The following is a 16393-nucleotide window of genomic DNA, read 5'->3' as shown; positions in this document are numbered from 1 at the left end:
GCAAAACTCGCTGATGGATGGGCTCTGGGGAAGGCTGTGATTTGATTTTTATTTTAAAAAGCATTGGCTCAAAACTGAAGGCATGCAGGCCAATTCAGGTTAAATTTGGAGAATGGGGCCCTGGAAGTGTACAAATGCCAGCTCACAAAGGAGGCAGAATCCCCCCCCCCAAAAAAAAAATAGATATTTATTTTGCTGCACAAAGTGTCTTGGAGATCGGTTTATTTTTGTTGGTGGTTGGGTTTAAGAATGCCATGGCTGGGACAGTTCCAGAAAACTAGGCCGCATTCACACCAACACGTTTAAAGCTCTATTATATCACTTTAACAGCCATGGCTTCCCTCATGTTGTGGGCGCAAAACAGAGGTGCCTTTTCCTATATCAGGGTAGAGCAACCTCAAAAGCCAAATGTGGCCCTCCAGGCCTTTCTGCTCAGCCCTTGGGACCCCCAGGCCACACCCCTCACTGGCCATACGCTATGCCCTGCCCTTTTCGTGTGAACTGAATGTTTTCTTAAGCTGTGTTAATGGCTGCACACTGTGTTGAAAACTCAGATATATAAGCTAGGTGCCAAATGGCTCCTTAAACCAGGGTTTTATTCACCAAAATGGAATGCCTAGTTGCCCGTTTTTTAGCCAGGCAGCTCAAAAGTCCTATTTTTCAGTATGAATCTTTGGTTCCTGAAATCCATCCTGATTGTGCAAATAAAATATAACAGATAGAATTCTACAGGATGGGGTATTAGCGCAGCTTCCGGGTCATGTGGCCAGCATGACTAAGCCACTTCTGGCAAACCAGAGCAGCGCACGGAAACGCTGTTTACCTTCCCGCCGGAGCGGTACCTATTTATCTACTTGCACTTTGAGGTGCTTTCGAACTGCTAGGTTGGCAGGAGCTGGGACTGAGCAACGGGAGCTCACCCCGTCACGGGTGTGGCACACGGGGATTCAAACCGCTGATCTTCTGATCAGCAAGTCCTAGGCTCTGTGGTTTAACCCACAGCGCCACCCTGTCCCAAAATGCGCCTGGCAAATTTCAAACACTGGCTGAACACACATCATAGAGGAATTGAACTGGAAAAGTGGAATATAAACACGCATTAGTAAATACAGACAAACCAAAATTATGCTTTGGGATATCCGCTCTCTGCCCTGGCATTCAGCTGTTACACAGGCAGCATGGTCCCTTGCTGCTACTGAGGACTAGTTTCGCAGGCAGAACAGGTGCTGTATAGCAAAGCTCAGCTCCTCTTCCCTTTAACCCACACCAAAAGCTTGCCAATCCTTGCTCAATATTAGGGAGTTAGGGTCTTTATCCTAGCATCCCAGAAAGGTTACACAGTTCCTCATCAAGTGTGTCTATATTCACCTTTGGAAGAGTTTACAACATGATTCCACCCAGTTCAGCATCCTGCAAATCTTAGTGCACCCTGGCCCACTCTCTTTAAAACAAAAGCAAGTTTCTAGTTCTCATGGCTGAAAATTGGCTTCAAAGTATGTGGGCAATACATTGTAAATTCTCAGGTAGGGGTGACGATTCTCTTTCTACTCTGCCTAAAGCAGGGCACAGGATACAAGGGCACTGCCTTTGTGGTCTTTAAAAGAGGCCGTGTGAAATATATACACATAAAGTTATCTAGGCATCAATTTGTTTTGTTTCTCGCTTTCTAACCAGACGATCAATGACCAGGGTTGGCACTTCTGTGCCTGTAGCTCAGTGCCGTTCCCCATGATTACTGAAGCAGAAATGAATTTATGCGAACTAATGGGATGTGTGCCAATTTTCATGATTTACACAGGTTGCAGAATTCCTCTTTTCTCCTGCACATTCCTTCTCACCACACTGGCGAAGTTTAGACTGTAAGCGCCTCGAGGCAAGAGCCTGTACATGACTGCACCACAGAAGACATGCGAGGCTACCGTTCGTGCAATTTCACTTTCGAGTCTTATCAATTTACCGAACCTGCACACACTTTTATACAAGAAAAATCCATCTTGGGTTGGGGGAGGCATACATTTTCTAAAAACAATGTGCACCTATGTTGCAGCAGGTCTTAAAAGAGGCATTTGGTATTCTTGCTCTCAAACAGGAAAGAATACGTCTTCTAAGATGGTTCCTGCTGCCTGCAGTTTTAGTTAGTATATTTCTTTTAAAAATATTTAACATTTCCTCCAATGAACATGAGAAGAGCCTGCTGGATCAGGCCAATGGCTCATCTAGTCCAGCATTTTGTTCTCATAGTGGTCACCTAGATGCCTGTGGGAAACCTTCAAGCAAAACTCAAGCAGCAGAGTTCAAGGTACCACACTTCATCTTCACAATACCCCTGTAGGGTAGGACAAGCTGGGACAAAGTGAATAGCCCAGGGTCACCACATAAGCTTCATGGCCAATTGGAGGATCAGAACTTAGGTCTCCCTTAGAGACTCTTAACTACCTGACAGGCCAATGCCTCTCCAGACATTCAGAATAATATTAAAGATAGGCTTCACTGTGTGTGGTGAACAGTGGCGTAGCGTGGGTTGTCAGCACCCGGGGCAAGGCAAGTAATTTGCGCCCCCTAACCCATGGATTTTAGCAGGGGGCAGAGAGCTGCAGGTACGAGCGCGCGCCCCCCATGTTGCGGCCGGGCCCCCCTGCACCCCCCACGCTACGCCACTGGTGGTGAAGTTTCTGCAGCCTTTGGGCCAAAGTTGAGTACGATTTCTGCCTCAGTGGATAGCTGATGACAAGCTATTCTCATCCTTGACTGTCACTCCAACCACACCAGCATGCAAAAATAATAATTGGATGTCCAACTAACTGAGGGCATTATTACAGCTGATCAATTTTTTTAAAGCCAATTAATTAATCAACCTAACCATGCAGCCATAACAACCACTCCCACAAAGACTGGACTGGTTGGGGGGTGGGAGTTCTACCCCTAATTCTCCACACCCTGATTTTGTTGTCGGTGCTGGTCTACAAAATTTTGGTTTCTCCTGAGCTGCCATACACCTGGATTTTCCCGGACATATCTGGGCGGAAATCGGGCCAATGTCAGGGAAAATCCGAGCGTATGGCAGCCCATGTTGGAGGTGCCCTTTTTGCAGGTTTTTTTTTCTTTCTTTCAAAAATGGCATATTTCCAGCGATCTAGCCCAACAACTTTGGCAAAAAAAGAAGAGCTCAACAACTTTTCTGTTTGAAATATGGCAACCCTAGTTTCTCCCTTACCCTGCTGTTCCTCCATCTTGTTTCTTGGTGACACTGCTTTGGTTACTATCCTGCCGCCCACCACAGAGTTCGCTATTAAAAAGAGCTGCAGTTCACCACCCTGGTGTGCTGAAAGCCGCTCGCCCGCTCCAGAGCTTTCGGCTGATTTTTTTTGGAGTGCATTTTATATTGTTTCGTTAGCTACTTTGACTTTAAGGGAAGCTGGGGTACAAATGTTTTAAATGAACACAAAAAGGAACACAGTGCAATTTCCCGCCTCCTCCAGCAAATAATCAGGACTGGACACGGATGCATAGAAAGGCAATCTCAGAAAGCTTTTATGCATGGTGGCTGGATCAGGCCAAAAGGCCCATCTAGTTCAGGATTCTGTTCTGACAAATGGCCAGCCTACATTTAAAAGCAGGGGAATTAATGAGGAAGAAGCAATTTTCTGGAAAGAGGAGCCGGCTAATACACTTATGACAAAATTAGAGTTGCTCAGTTACTTTGTCTTCTAGGGGAAAGTTTCTGGCTCCAGTTATTTATGAGAATAGCAAGCCAAGAGTAGAAAATCTCCTACAGATTGCACCCCAATTCCAGGTGAGAAAATCCAACCCATCACACCTCCCCTTTGGAAGGGCCCTCTATACAAAATATCACCACCATGCTCTGCTTCCTCTGGGCACCACTGCCAAGCGACCAAACACACCGGCAGCCTTGCTGCTTTCTAATGAATAGATTTCCACTTTTCAAAGTAAAATAAGAACTCCTCTCAGCTCTGTAAGGAAAACAGACAGGGAGAGGAAGGACACTGTGCTTTTGCGTGAGGAAAAGCGCTAAAATTGTTATTACTGATGATAACTGGTATCAATTGTGATATTATGTGGGCCAGGCTCCCATTTGCCAAATCCCCCTCTCTTGCTGAATTGTTCGTACAGCCTTCCTCCAGCCTGAGCCCCCAATCGCAAAGGGAGATCAGCCTCCATTTCCACCCCCAATAAATTTCTGGGGGAAGCGATGGAACAAACAGCCAGTGCTGCATCTGGGATATATGCTCACGATGACCCAGGGGATATTTTGTATTAATTTGAATCCACTGCCAGGCGCCACCTTTCGGATTCACTTCCAAAGGTTCCAAAGCTTTCAAAGCACTCCAAAAACTGTCCACCAGGCTGGATATTTTAAACAAAGGGGAGGGGGTGTTGTTGAAACGAACAGTCTTTATGTTGAAGCCTGGAACCTGCAGTCGGCCACAGTCTCATAAGTTAGAAAACCTCCATATTTGGCTCTACACACTTTGATCCCCCACCCCAGGAGTTTCCAGCTGAAAGACCCGAGACTTCCACACTGCCCTGTTCCTGAGTGTGAAAAACCCAGGAGTCCTGCCTGCTCAGCCCCCACCTCTTCGAGCTGGGAGGGGAACCCAGGCACCCTGAGAATCCTTCTAGGCCAGAGATGGTGAGTATCAAACCCAGGGGCCAAATATGCCCCTCCAGACCTGTCTGACCCTTGAGACTCTCCCAGGGCAACATCTCTTCCCGGTTCTGCTCTGTTTCCACCTGGGTGGAATTTGCCCCTGAACTCCAAACCTTCTGCACAAAAGGAAACCGTGCATTCACTGTTCCTGCCCACTTGGAGGCCGATCACATATATGCATGTACCCCAGGGAAGAGTGTCTCGAAGGGAATGTGGCCCTTGGGCTGAAACGGATTCCTCCCCCCTGCTCTAGAACAGACTCTCGGCTCTCCAAGACCACCCAGTTCTTCTCCCGGAGATGGAAGAGGAGGCTCTTACTTCCTAGCGACAAGCGTCTCCTCTGAGCAGAGGCTGTTTCCGACTCTCCACCGCAAACCACTAACCTCTCTTCCCTCTCGCTTCAAAGCTGGACATGGAAAACCGCGGTTCTGTGGATGGGCAGACCTCTCCCCCTAGGCGCGCGGCGGCAGCAGAGGTGCAGGTCCCAACTGCTGTTCCAGACTCCCCTCCCTCTGGGGAGACAACCCAGGCGTCCTGGCTCTCCCGGATCCGCCTCCCCAGCCCCCTGCCCGGCCCCGCTGGAGTTGGGAGGGGGAAGCAAGAGGAGGATCGCCGACCCACCAAATCCCGAAACTCTCTCCTGAACAGTTGGGGGCTCATTCGCCACAAAAGCTTCAGCTCCTACCAATTCCGCAGCCCCTCGAGACTAGGGGGAAAGCGCACGCATTATTATTAGATCCGGGCTCAAGGCGAGGGACCCCATAGCCCTCCTGTCTCCGATGCACAGAGGGTTTGCTTTTTTTACCTGCGCACTGGCGCCGCTTTGCTGTGCCCCCTCCCAGGAAGGGCTTTTCCGTCCCGGCCAGCCTCTGAGCTCCGGCAGCCGGCTCCATCAACAAGTCCCCAGCCAGCAAGCCGCGGCGCTCCCAGGCAGCTCTCGCCGCTTGGGCGCAAACATTGCGCGCAGGATCGGCGCTTGGAGAGGGGATGTGCGCGCGCCCCTTTAATTTTCGGAATACCCTCTTTTTTCTTGCGATCAAAATTTTAAGTATTTCCCCCTTTCAGTGTTCTCGCATCCCTCCACCCGCCTTACAAGACACCGGATTCCCCTCAAGCGCAAAAAAAAGGCGCGCGCGCAATCCGCCTGCGCTGAGATATAAGCGCTCCGATCTCAACTCGCTTCTCTTTAACTCCCCCAGCCAAGCTTTTGGCAAGAAAAACTCGCAGCACAATGGAGGGGCGGGTCCCCTGGCCCCCTCCCTTCCCCAAGCCGCTTTGTTGCCACAGGAACAGCCAATCCCGCGCCCAGAAACGCCTCTTGCGCCTTCCAAACTCACTAATCAGAAAAGCGGAAAGGCAGGACTTGAGAGCTTTTAAAAGAGGGGGCGGGCGAGGCTATGTGTGGATTTATAGCCATCAATGTCGTTTCGTTTGCAAAGGCTTGTGGGAGATGTAGTTCACCCCCCGTGGGCCAAGGGCTCCTCTATTGATGCGGAGTGCCTCCTAGTGGAATGGGCTGATGAGCAGGTTGCAAACGATGGTGATCTCTCTTCCCTCCCCATTTTACAAATGATTGCCCCCCACCCTCAGAGCCAAAGGGGCCCCACCTGTCTTTCTAAATCTATTTTGATAATGCTGTTTTACTGGTTTTTATGTTGTCTCTCCATTCTGTTTTATTATATATTTATTACATTTAGTGGTTGCTTTTTAACCAAGGTAACTCAACATGACACACAAACAAAGAGACACATACATTGAAAAGGAAAAACGAATAAAATCCTATTTTTTCAAAGGCAGGATTAAAACATTCTATCCATGGGTAATTAAGAGCCAAAGACCTGGTGAAAAAGAAATATTTTTGCCTGGAGTCAGATGATGATTACAGGGTCCAGGTCGTTTCAGATGGGGAGGGGCAGACCATGAGGTGTTAGGGTCCTGAGCCATTTAAGGCTTTATAGGTCAAAACCAGCACTTTGAATTGGACCTGAAAACCAGTGGGCTGTCAGCAACTTGGCCACTGAATTCTGCACCAAGTCACCTTTAAAGGCAGTCACACACATAATGCATTGCAGTAATCTAACCTAGAAGCTACCTACTGGAGCATAGACAACAGAAGTTCGAATGTTTCATTTTTTGAACACCACTTAAAGATTTTTACCGAGCAGTGTATAAATGTTTTAAAATGAATGAACTCCCTGAATGAACTTTGGCTATGCAAAGTCCAATCCCAAACCCTCCAGGTGTCCTTTTCATTCTGCATTCATGTGTATTCTGCAACCTGCCATTGACACGATAATAGCGTATTGGTGGCGGATTTCGACTGGACTGTCCACTCATCATTCCATGTTATTAGCTGCTCAGCAGTGCTTCTCTGTTATTGCCGTCCGGAGGCGCACAGCATAATAAAAACTTAAACCTGAACAGTTGTGGTATGAAATATTACAGGATTTCAGCAGGGCGTTGCAAGGCATGCACTGACTGAAAATGGAGAAGCATGCCCCCCATGAAACATTTGCAGACGCAAATAGTGTAACTGCCCTGATAACATCATGAGCACAAATAATCATGAATGCACAATAAAAAGGGCATTACGGAGATTTCCAGTGAGTTCAGAAGAGCAGGAGCCCCTCCAAGTAAATCCAAGACACATTCTACTTTCCCGATGCTTTTTGGACAGGCTCTGAGCTGCACAGGTGCATGATCAAATGTGACTCAACACGCCGCAGTGGGGAGCCCAGTCTCTCGCTGCGGCTTCTAAATTGCCACTCAAACCCAAACTCCCCTTCCATTCTCCATGTCCCCCCTGGGCACAAAGCACACACTACTCTGACTGCACACACATCAGAGCCAGGCAAGGCAGCAGGTGTGTGACGGAGGGATTATTTTCCTCTCTCTAATCACTACCTCAGAGGGGCTGAAACAAGAGATATTGTTTGAAGTTCCCTTTAATCTAATCCTGGTCTGGGCGCAGGAGACATCTGATCTCTCGCTGCGGCGGCTGAGCTGGAAATACCTGTCTGGGCTCAAATCCATCCAGGCCTCCCCCTCCCCTTTATTTTGTCAAAGTTTTAAAATATATTTCCCGGCCAAGGAATGCGTTGGAACAAGGCTCAAATTCCATTCACCCAGCCCCTCTAAGCCTTCCCAAGTAGGAGCTGCTCTAGGAATCTGCATTTTACCAAATCAGACCAGGCTGCATCTCTCTCAATATCATCGAACACCAGAGGTTCCCAACCTTTATTTTTTTTACACACCTGTAGGGTCACTTGAAAGTTGCTGAGGATTTTGGTGGATCACTCAATTATTATTATTATTATTTGCTTTCTGTGCAGAAAGCAAAAATAATAATAACTGAGTGATCCACCAAAATCCTCCGCAAAGAATTGTAATGTGCTGTGCTGTGCTGGGGCTTCTTTTATTTGTTATATACTGTATTTTATTGTATAGGATTCAAATTGCATAGGGATAGCTCAGTCGGCAGAAGCATGAGACTCTTCATCTCAGGGTCGTGGGTTTGAGCCCCACGTTGGGCAAAAGGTTCCTGCGTTGCAGGGGGTTGGACTAGATGACCCCCAGGAGCCCTTCCAACTCTGCAGTTCTATGATTCTATGAATTCAAATTGTGATACAATAGAATGCAATATAGGAAATGAAATAAGCAATAAGCATACAATTAAAATTCAGCAGGAGGCACATGCCATTTCCTGCTTTTAGCCGCAAACCCACAGACATGCCATGGGCCAGCTCCATTAAATTCCCAAACTCCTGGTGGTCTGCAGGCTACAGTTTGGAAACCCCTGGTCTACAAAGACCGGGAGTGGCTCTCCAGGATTTCAGACAGGGCCTTTTCCAGTCCCCTTGATAGATGCAGGGGACTAAACCAGTGACATTCTACATGCGATGCAGATGCTCTACCTCTCTTATAACCATGAATATTGGTATATATTTAGCCGCATTTTTGTACTACTGTATAGCTTTACTCTGCCTTTCCTCCAAGGATTAGCGGCTTCGTCCTCATGACGACAACAATGCTGCAAGGGAGGAGGGGCTGGCAGAAAGAGAGAGGAAGGCTGGATCCAGGCACCTCAAATAAGCGATTCAGTTAAACGCGCTGTAAACTCATACAGTACAGGGAAATCCGGTGGGGCAAGACAGGGTTCCACAGTGCCATCTGGTGTCACAGTGTTGTATAGCATATAAAGGTAATGGGACCCCTGACCATTAGGTCCAGTCGTGACCGACTCTGGGGTTGCAGCGCTCATCTCGCTTTATTGGCCGAGGGAGCCGGCGTACAGCTTCTGGGTCATGTGGCCAGCATGACTAAGCCGCTTCTGGCGAACCAGAGCAGCGCATGGAAACACCGTTTACCTTCCCGCTGGAGCGGTACCTATTTATCTACTTGCACTTTGACATGCTTTCGAACGGCTAGGTTGGCAGGAGCAGGGACCGAGCAACGGGAGCTCACCCCATTGCAGGGATTCAAACCACCGACCTGATCAGCAAGTCCTAGGCTCTGTGGTTTAACCCACTGCGCCACCCGCGTCCTGTATAGCACATACAACACATCTAAAATGCTTTTCCTTTACCAATCTAGCTGAGTCCAGAGAGACAGAGAATGTTACTGGTTTATGGGAACCCAACAAGCTTCATGGCTGAACAGGGAAGCCATTCTGCCCAGGCGAGCTCTGCTGGGTGACTACCTAGTCCTAGTCCAGCATTCTGTTTCCTCCCCTGTCCAACCAGATGCCTCTTGGGGAGCCCACAAGCAGGGCACGGGGACAACCCCACTAGGGTTCACCAGCAACTGGAATTCGAGTGGCACCCTGACTCAGGTCATGGAGGTAAGACATAACTAATGGGATGTAATGGGACTAGTTGGATACAGAGGAAAGGTAGGAGGAACCACCTGGGGAGCCACCAAGGGAAGAGGCTCAGAGCCTGGGGAGGGGTGGTGGGACAATGATTAGTGGTTATAGAGAGAAGAGGACTAGGAGGAGGAGGAGGTGTCAGAAGCTGAAGTGGCAACAGAGCTTAGTGAGCAAGGTAGTCTCTGGCAGAAAGAAGACCAGAATCAGAGGCAGAAACAGAAGCCAGGGAAGAGGGAGGCCAAGAGGCAGAGATACACCAGGAGGGTGTCTACGCCTCCTGCTATGACAAGCACCCCTCCCTCCTGTCTTCCAGAACCAGAAGAGGGCTGAAAGGGGCAGAGCAGTGACAGGCTTCACACAGGCACAGTCTCTGATTGCTTGGGAAGAGCCCTGGAGAGGAGGGGACTTCAATGGCTGTGGGGAGGCAGGGGCTCAGCAACTGATTTATGAGGTAAGACCTACCGGGAATGAACTGCTGTGCTCATTAGGCATATAACGTCCCTGCTCCCTGATCTGCACTGCTTGCGATTTGCTACCAGGCCAAGTTCAAGGAGTTACTATTAGCATATAAAGCCTGTCACAGCCTGGGATCAGTTTACTTGCGGGATTGCTTTGTCCCGTATGTACCCACTTGACAGCTTTGATCGGCAGAACTGGCCCTGTTACAGAGGCCCCATAATACCCCTTCTGCGCTTGTAAGAAATCAATCAGCATCTACACTCTGGAACTCCCTGCCTAGTGACAGAAGGCAGGAACAATCACTGTACTCTTATCGGAGTACACTTTTGTTAAGGCAAGCCTGTTCAGAAACGTAGGTGCAACCCAGTTAGATGTGCGGCATAGAAATATCAACACCATCATCTCTTTCTAGCTTCTGATGATTTTAATAATCTTTTAACTGTTTTTAAACGCCTGTCTTTAACTGCTTTTTATTTATAATTTTAACCTTTTGCATTTTTGCAAACCGCTTAGAGCTCCTCTTATGATCCAGCGCTATATAGATTTTGTCAGTGCTTGTTTTTTAAAGAAAAAAGGTGGTAGTACTCAATATAAAGTTACAGTTAGTGTCACTTTTAACATTTTTGGGGGGTGGGGGGGAAAGATGCCATACTGCGCACCCTTAAGTACCCCCAGAAAAACGCACTGGATTTTGTTAAATAAATAAAAATAAATACATTTAAATAACAAGAAAATCAGACCAAGGCTGCAGTGTTTCTTTGCTGTAGGTTCCCTTTCAAATCAGTGGGTCTCAGCGTAAGCACTGTGTTTTTATACCGTCAGGTTCATGACTGGACTGAGATCTAGGGGGCTAAAGGCCTTTGATAATATAAACCACAGAACCACAGTGACCCTGTTTCAAGGCCAGCCTTTGGGCAGTCAGCGCCCCTCCAACTTTTGGCAGTGGGCGGAAAAGCCTACGTCACACAGTCTCTGCCAGGCACCCTCTTAGCTGTGAGCTTGCTGAGGACACGGCTAAAGGTAAGAGGAGTTTAAGAGTAAATAATATTGCAGCTAAGCTGCTTTCATGTATCTCCCACAACAGCCTCAATCAATCCCTTGCAGTTTGGCAGAAGAATCTTGTGGTTCGGAGTGGAGCAGGCCTCTCTTCCTCTCCCCACAGCGGCCCCATTTGCAATAAGTCTCTTTCTCTCTCTGGGTCCTTCTGTGTGTTGCTCCCAGAGCTGGCGTTTTTTATAAGCCTGAGCTGTCAAAATGGCAGGTAGCCGGTAATTAGCCTCTGAAAACATAGGAAATCAGATGGCCACCGTCTGCCGGGTTCTGACAGGCTCTCTGCCCATAAACCTGCTGGCTTTTTTTTTGCCTTGGCTCTGCCCCCAAATAGGGATGGGGAAGAAATTCAATCCAGTTCGCATTTAAAGACATGTCCTGAAACAATAAATGAACCGAAAAACAGCCATCCTTCGAAATTTGCAATTCTCCAGATTTTGCGACTCAGTTCTCCAGGCAAGTAATGTACACAGAAATGCATAAACAGGGCTAGGGAAAGGTGTGCATGAATGCATATGCTAGTAAGAAAGAACAAAAATGCATTACAGTATGGAGCTTATGTGTGTGCAATGTAAATACAGTGGTACTTTGGGTTAAGAACTTAATTCGTTCCGGAGGTACGTACTTAACCTGAAACTGTTCTTAACCTGAGGTACCACTATAGCTAATGGGGCCTCCTGCTGCTGCCGCGCTGCCGGAGCACGATTTCTGTTCTCATCCTGAAGCAAAGTTCTTAACCTGAAGCACTATTTCTAGGTTAGCGGAGTCTGTAACCTGATGCGTATGTAACCTGAAGCATATGTAACCCGAGGTACCACTGTATATGATTTGTTTGTGACAGGACTCACTAGTGCAGAATACTGGCATATCTTCTCTCTCTTTTTTTTGCTCCCCATGGCAGCCATTTTGTGCCGGCACCCACGGCAGTTTTAGCATTATACTATGACTATATCATTAGCATAAATGTCTCCAGTAAACATTAACTTACTAGGTTGCCAAATAGACAAGTTGGTGTCAGTCCTTCTGCTGATTATGGCTGCCAACTTACTAAAAAAAAATGTTTAAAAGTACAAGATGAATTTTAATCATGACACTGGCACCTCATTTTTTGTTTACCTTTATCTCTGCATGTATATAAACACTGTATACATAAATAAACCATGTTTTGTCAGATATGTCGTTTGGGAGTGTGAAAACTTCCAAAAATGATTATGTTCCACCTATGGCCTACCTCATCCTCGTAGGTGGCTCTCATAACACATCAGGCTCCAATCCTGGCACAAACCCTGTTTCATCCTACTCCATTTTGGCTCTGCCCCATAGTCATCAAGTTCCACTCCAACTCCACCTTCCTTCTGCAAAATTATTTTCTGGCTCCCCCCCCCCAGCTCCACCCTCATCCCATACCTGCCCTGCTTCTCTCCTGAGTCTTCAGTTTCCATTCTGTCTCTGCCCTTGTCCTATGAGATTGCATCCGGGCTTTGCCCAGTATGGCTTCTATGGCCCCAGTACGATCCAGGAACCAGTAATGTAGAAATCACGGTTGGCAACCCTACCTAGCACTCAAAACGGGCCCCAGAGTTTTGCTCTGGTTCATACTTAACCTCTATGCATGCAAAGATTCCCTTTCCTCCAAGCCGCTTCAGTACACAACAACCCTGCAAGGGATTAGGCTGCGAGGTAATGATTTACTTGTGGGGCACCAGGTGAGTTTAACAGCTGAACAGAACTTCACCTTAGCTCCCAAATCTGCAACTGTCACCACTATCTGTAGAGTGGGCAACCGTGTGGACCCCCAACAGTTATTTTTGTTGGCACAGAATTCACAAGGCCGCCTCCCGCTCCCACAGCTCCCGGAATTGGAACTCGGGTCTCAAAGTCACTTGCCTACTTTTGCAAAACTGGCCCCCAGGGCCTCGAGGCGAGGCAGGAGAGAAGGGAAAGGGAGGCAACGCAAAGCTTTCCAGTTCTGTGAAGGTTTCTTTAGTGGGCAAGAGTTACCTGTCTGTTTGCGTTAGCTCACTGAAAGTGAGAGGTGTACAGTGATGACAGCTGGTTGATCGCTTTGACAAGCCAGCAAGCCCAACGCCCGAGACCCTGGGGCAGCGCAGGTGGAGCAGCACTTTGGCCAAGCCACGCTGGGATGCCATCTGTGGTTAGAGGAACCTGATTCCAGACTTGCTGGTATTCTCAGTTGCTGCTGAAACCATTTGTAAAGCCAGCCAGATCATTTGGAGAAACCCTCCTGAGAGTCCCACAGTTATCTTATATTCATTTAGTTTCTTCTTTACTTGTTTAAGAAGTATTTTTTTAATTAAAAAACTAGCAGCCTCATGCCCAGCAAAAGAAAACTATTGCAGTTCTGAAAGCAGTGGGTAAAATCAGGGCAGTGCGGAAGGCCCAGTCCGCCATGTTGATTCAAAATGGCGCCCAACATTAGATAAAGCTTGTCAACTTTAGATAAACTTGGTCCTTCGTCTCATGAGAATCTCCCTTGCGTCAAGAAGGTCCTCAAATGAATCCCCGGCATCTCTGGGTGGGGCTGGAGAAGACCTGGCACCCTGGAGAGCCACTGCTGCCAGTCCGAGTAGGAAATGCTGAGCTATATGGACCACTGGTCTGCCTTAGTATAAGGCAGTTTCCTGAGCTCTTGAAAGCCCCACAAATTGACTAGATATTTGAAACCAGTCAACCCCGGTTTTCCCAACCTCCCCTGAGATGTCTATAGCTGGAAATTGTTCATTGAGTGGGCCTATGGAGGCAGGGGAAGCAAACAGATATACCGTAATAGGTAGCTTAATAGGTTCAGGAATCATTTACAGGTAAAGGCTTAGGTCTTGTCAGTTAGCTCTGTGAATTTGTCCTCAAAGGCTGGAATACCGGAAGATGGGGGCAAGTTAATAAATAATAATAATAATATGAATAATAATAATAAGATGCCGCCCATCTGACTGGGTTGCCCCAGCCACACTGGGCAGCTTCCAACCAATTAAAACATCAAACACAGTAAAAAAAATCAAACTGCGCCGAGGTTTTGAATAATGAAGCGGTATATTAATTTTATGAAGTAAAAAAAAAAAAAATGAAGTTAGTGAGCAACCTAATACAAACAGCCTGCACCCTTTTTGTTCTATTGCATTTTTTAAAAAGGACTGGACACTTTTAAAAGCGAAAAACATTTTGGCCCTTCTATGTTCCTCTGCACCGTCTCCTTCTCTTTATGCTCTCAGATCCCTCCCTATTGCTATTTCTTCTTTCTCCTCCCATGGTTATTCTCAAGTTTGCTCGGTTCTATTTTTTTTCTAGAAAAAGAGGTGGCAGAACTCACCATGAACTTGTTCCCTTATAATGGCAACGGTGGCCCATCTGAGAGCTGCCGGAATTGAGTTTGGGCTGAAAAAAGCCCTGAATTTGCTAATGCTCCCTGCATTAATGCTCCAAGCCCTTCTCTGTCACCACCCCTCTCTGGGAATAGAGCTGTGGGGCCAATAGCCTCCAGACACACTTAGGCCTGCTCTGTCCTTCTGTGACGTAAGAGGAGCTCAGCCAATCAGTGCCAGAGGCTCCAGCTTCACAGCCTCATTGGGCATATTACGCCTCAACTGTTTGTGTCCTGCTATCGTGCTGAGAATGAACATGAAGCGCTCAGGCGGCATGCCTTAAAAATTCCTGCGGGATCACTTTCCTGTGCCCATGCGTTCTCCCCCCCCCCCCCCGCAATCCAAGTTAAAAGCCAGCCTGGTGCACCTCTTATAAAACACGGGAGCAGTTGCGTAACCATCTCAGAGGGAGTTCTACAAAGTTTTCTGTGAGAGAAGAGCTCCTTGCTTCACAGCGTGAGCTTTCTGGAATGGGATCTGAAATTTCAGCCCAGTCTCTCCCCCCCCCCCCTGTCTCTGTGGGTTTAAAAGGACAGAAAACCTGAGAGAGAATGTTCTGGAAGAAAGCAGCAGCAGGAAGAGGAAAAATGGCCCAGAGCTATTCCTCCCCACAGGCTGCCTTCCCAAGTCATTGTGGCCATTGATAGCTGCCTTCTCTGTGAATTTGCCTAAAGGTAAAGGTAAAGGGACCCCTGACCATTAGGTCCAGTTGTGACTGACTTTGGGTTTGCAGCACTCATCTCGCTTTATTGGCCGAGGGAGCCGGCGTACAGCTTCTGGGTCACGTGGCCAGCATGACTAAGCCGCTTCTGGTGAACCAGAGCAACACACGGAAACGCCGTTTACCTTCCTGCCAGAGCGGTACCTATTGATCTACTTGCATTTTGACGTGCTTTTGAACTGCTAGGTTGGCAGAAGCAGGGACCGAGAAATGGGAGCTCACCCCGTCGCGGGGATTCGAACCGCCGACGTTCTGATCGGCAAGCCCTAAGCTCTGTGGTTTAGACCACAGTGCCACGCTCGTCCCTCGTGAATTTGCCTAAACCTCTTTTAAAGACATCCACATTGCTGACCATTGCTCCCTCCTGCAGGAGAGTTCCACAGTTGCTAACTATGCGCTGTGCAAAGTACAATCTTTGTCCTGCATCACCCAACGTGATCAATTTTGGATTTTGGAAGCCCGCAAGCAGAACCTGAGGGCAACTTTCCTCGCTTGTGATTCCCAGCAAATGGAGGGAGAATATAGCCAGTGTGACTTGTAGGCCTTGATAGCCTGACCCGCCCCTCCAACCTTCCTCTCCCGTGTCCCCTCCTCCTATCCTGCACCCACCTATGTAAGGAATGTGTGAAGCAGATGGGTAGAGTAATCAGGAGTTATTAAAAATAATAATAAACAGGTTCCAATTAGGGACGATGTTTTGTCTAAAGAGAAAAGGCGACACACAAGCTCCCCCTTCTGGTAGCTTCTAGCCAAAGCACTTCAGGGTGGAGTAACTTTGCTTTGTATGCTATTTTCCCTTTAGAGATACAGGATGCTAAACAGTCATATGATTTTCCTTATTGTAAATGAAATGCAAAGGTGTGCCCTGGATGGAGGCACGCATGACTACTGGTTTTTAGTATCCCTGAATTTTACAAATGCTAACTGGGTTCTATTCATTGCTATATAATAACAACAACAACAACAATAATAATAATAGGTAAAGGTAAAGACTCTAGGGTTGTGCGCTCATCTCACTCTATAGGCCGGGAGCCAGCGCTGTCCGCAGACACTTCTGGGTCACGTGGCCAGCGTGACAAGCTGCATCTGGCGAACCAGCGCAGCACACGGAACGCCGTTTACCTTCCCGCTGGTAAGCGGTCCCTATTTATCTACTTGCACCCGGGGGTGCTTTCGAACTGCTAGGTTGGCAGGCGCTGGGACCAAATGACGGGAGCGCACCCCGCCGCGGGGATTCGAACCGCCGA

At 47.9% G+C, this 16393-nt stretch overlaps 1 protein-coding gene across 6 annotated transcripts in view; it reads right to left on the bottom strand.

Annotated features, from left to right (window-relative positions):
• The window catches only part of IGSF9 (immunoglobulin superfamily member 9), a 72244-nt gene extending 59838 nt beyond the window's left edge, over nucleotides 1-12406 (bottom strand). Inside the window, exon 1 of one of the 6 annotated variants that reach the window (XM_082202707.1) lies at nucleotides 12277-12406. The gene's annotated coding sequence lies outside the window, so the exon portion shown is untranslated. Of the gene's footprint in view, nucleotides 1-4987; nucleotides 5421-5474; nucleotides 6032-12276 lie in introns of those variants that run through there. The other 5 variants (XM_082202708.1, XM_082202705.1, XM_082202710.1 and 2 more) reach the window with 5 other exon arrangements.
• Nucleotides 12407-16393: the final 3987 nt, after the last annotated feature.

The sequence above is a fragment of the Podarcis vaucheri genome, assembly GCF_965113315.1.
Source record: "Podarcis vaucheri genome assembly, chromosome: 16".
Classification (NCBI taxonomy): domain Eukaryota; kingdom Metazoa; phylum Chordata; class Lepidosauria; order Squamata; family Lacertidae; genus Podarcis; species Podarcis vaucheri.
This window is presented reverse-complemented; position numbering and strand designations above follow the sequence as displayed.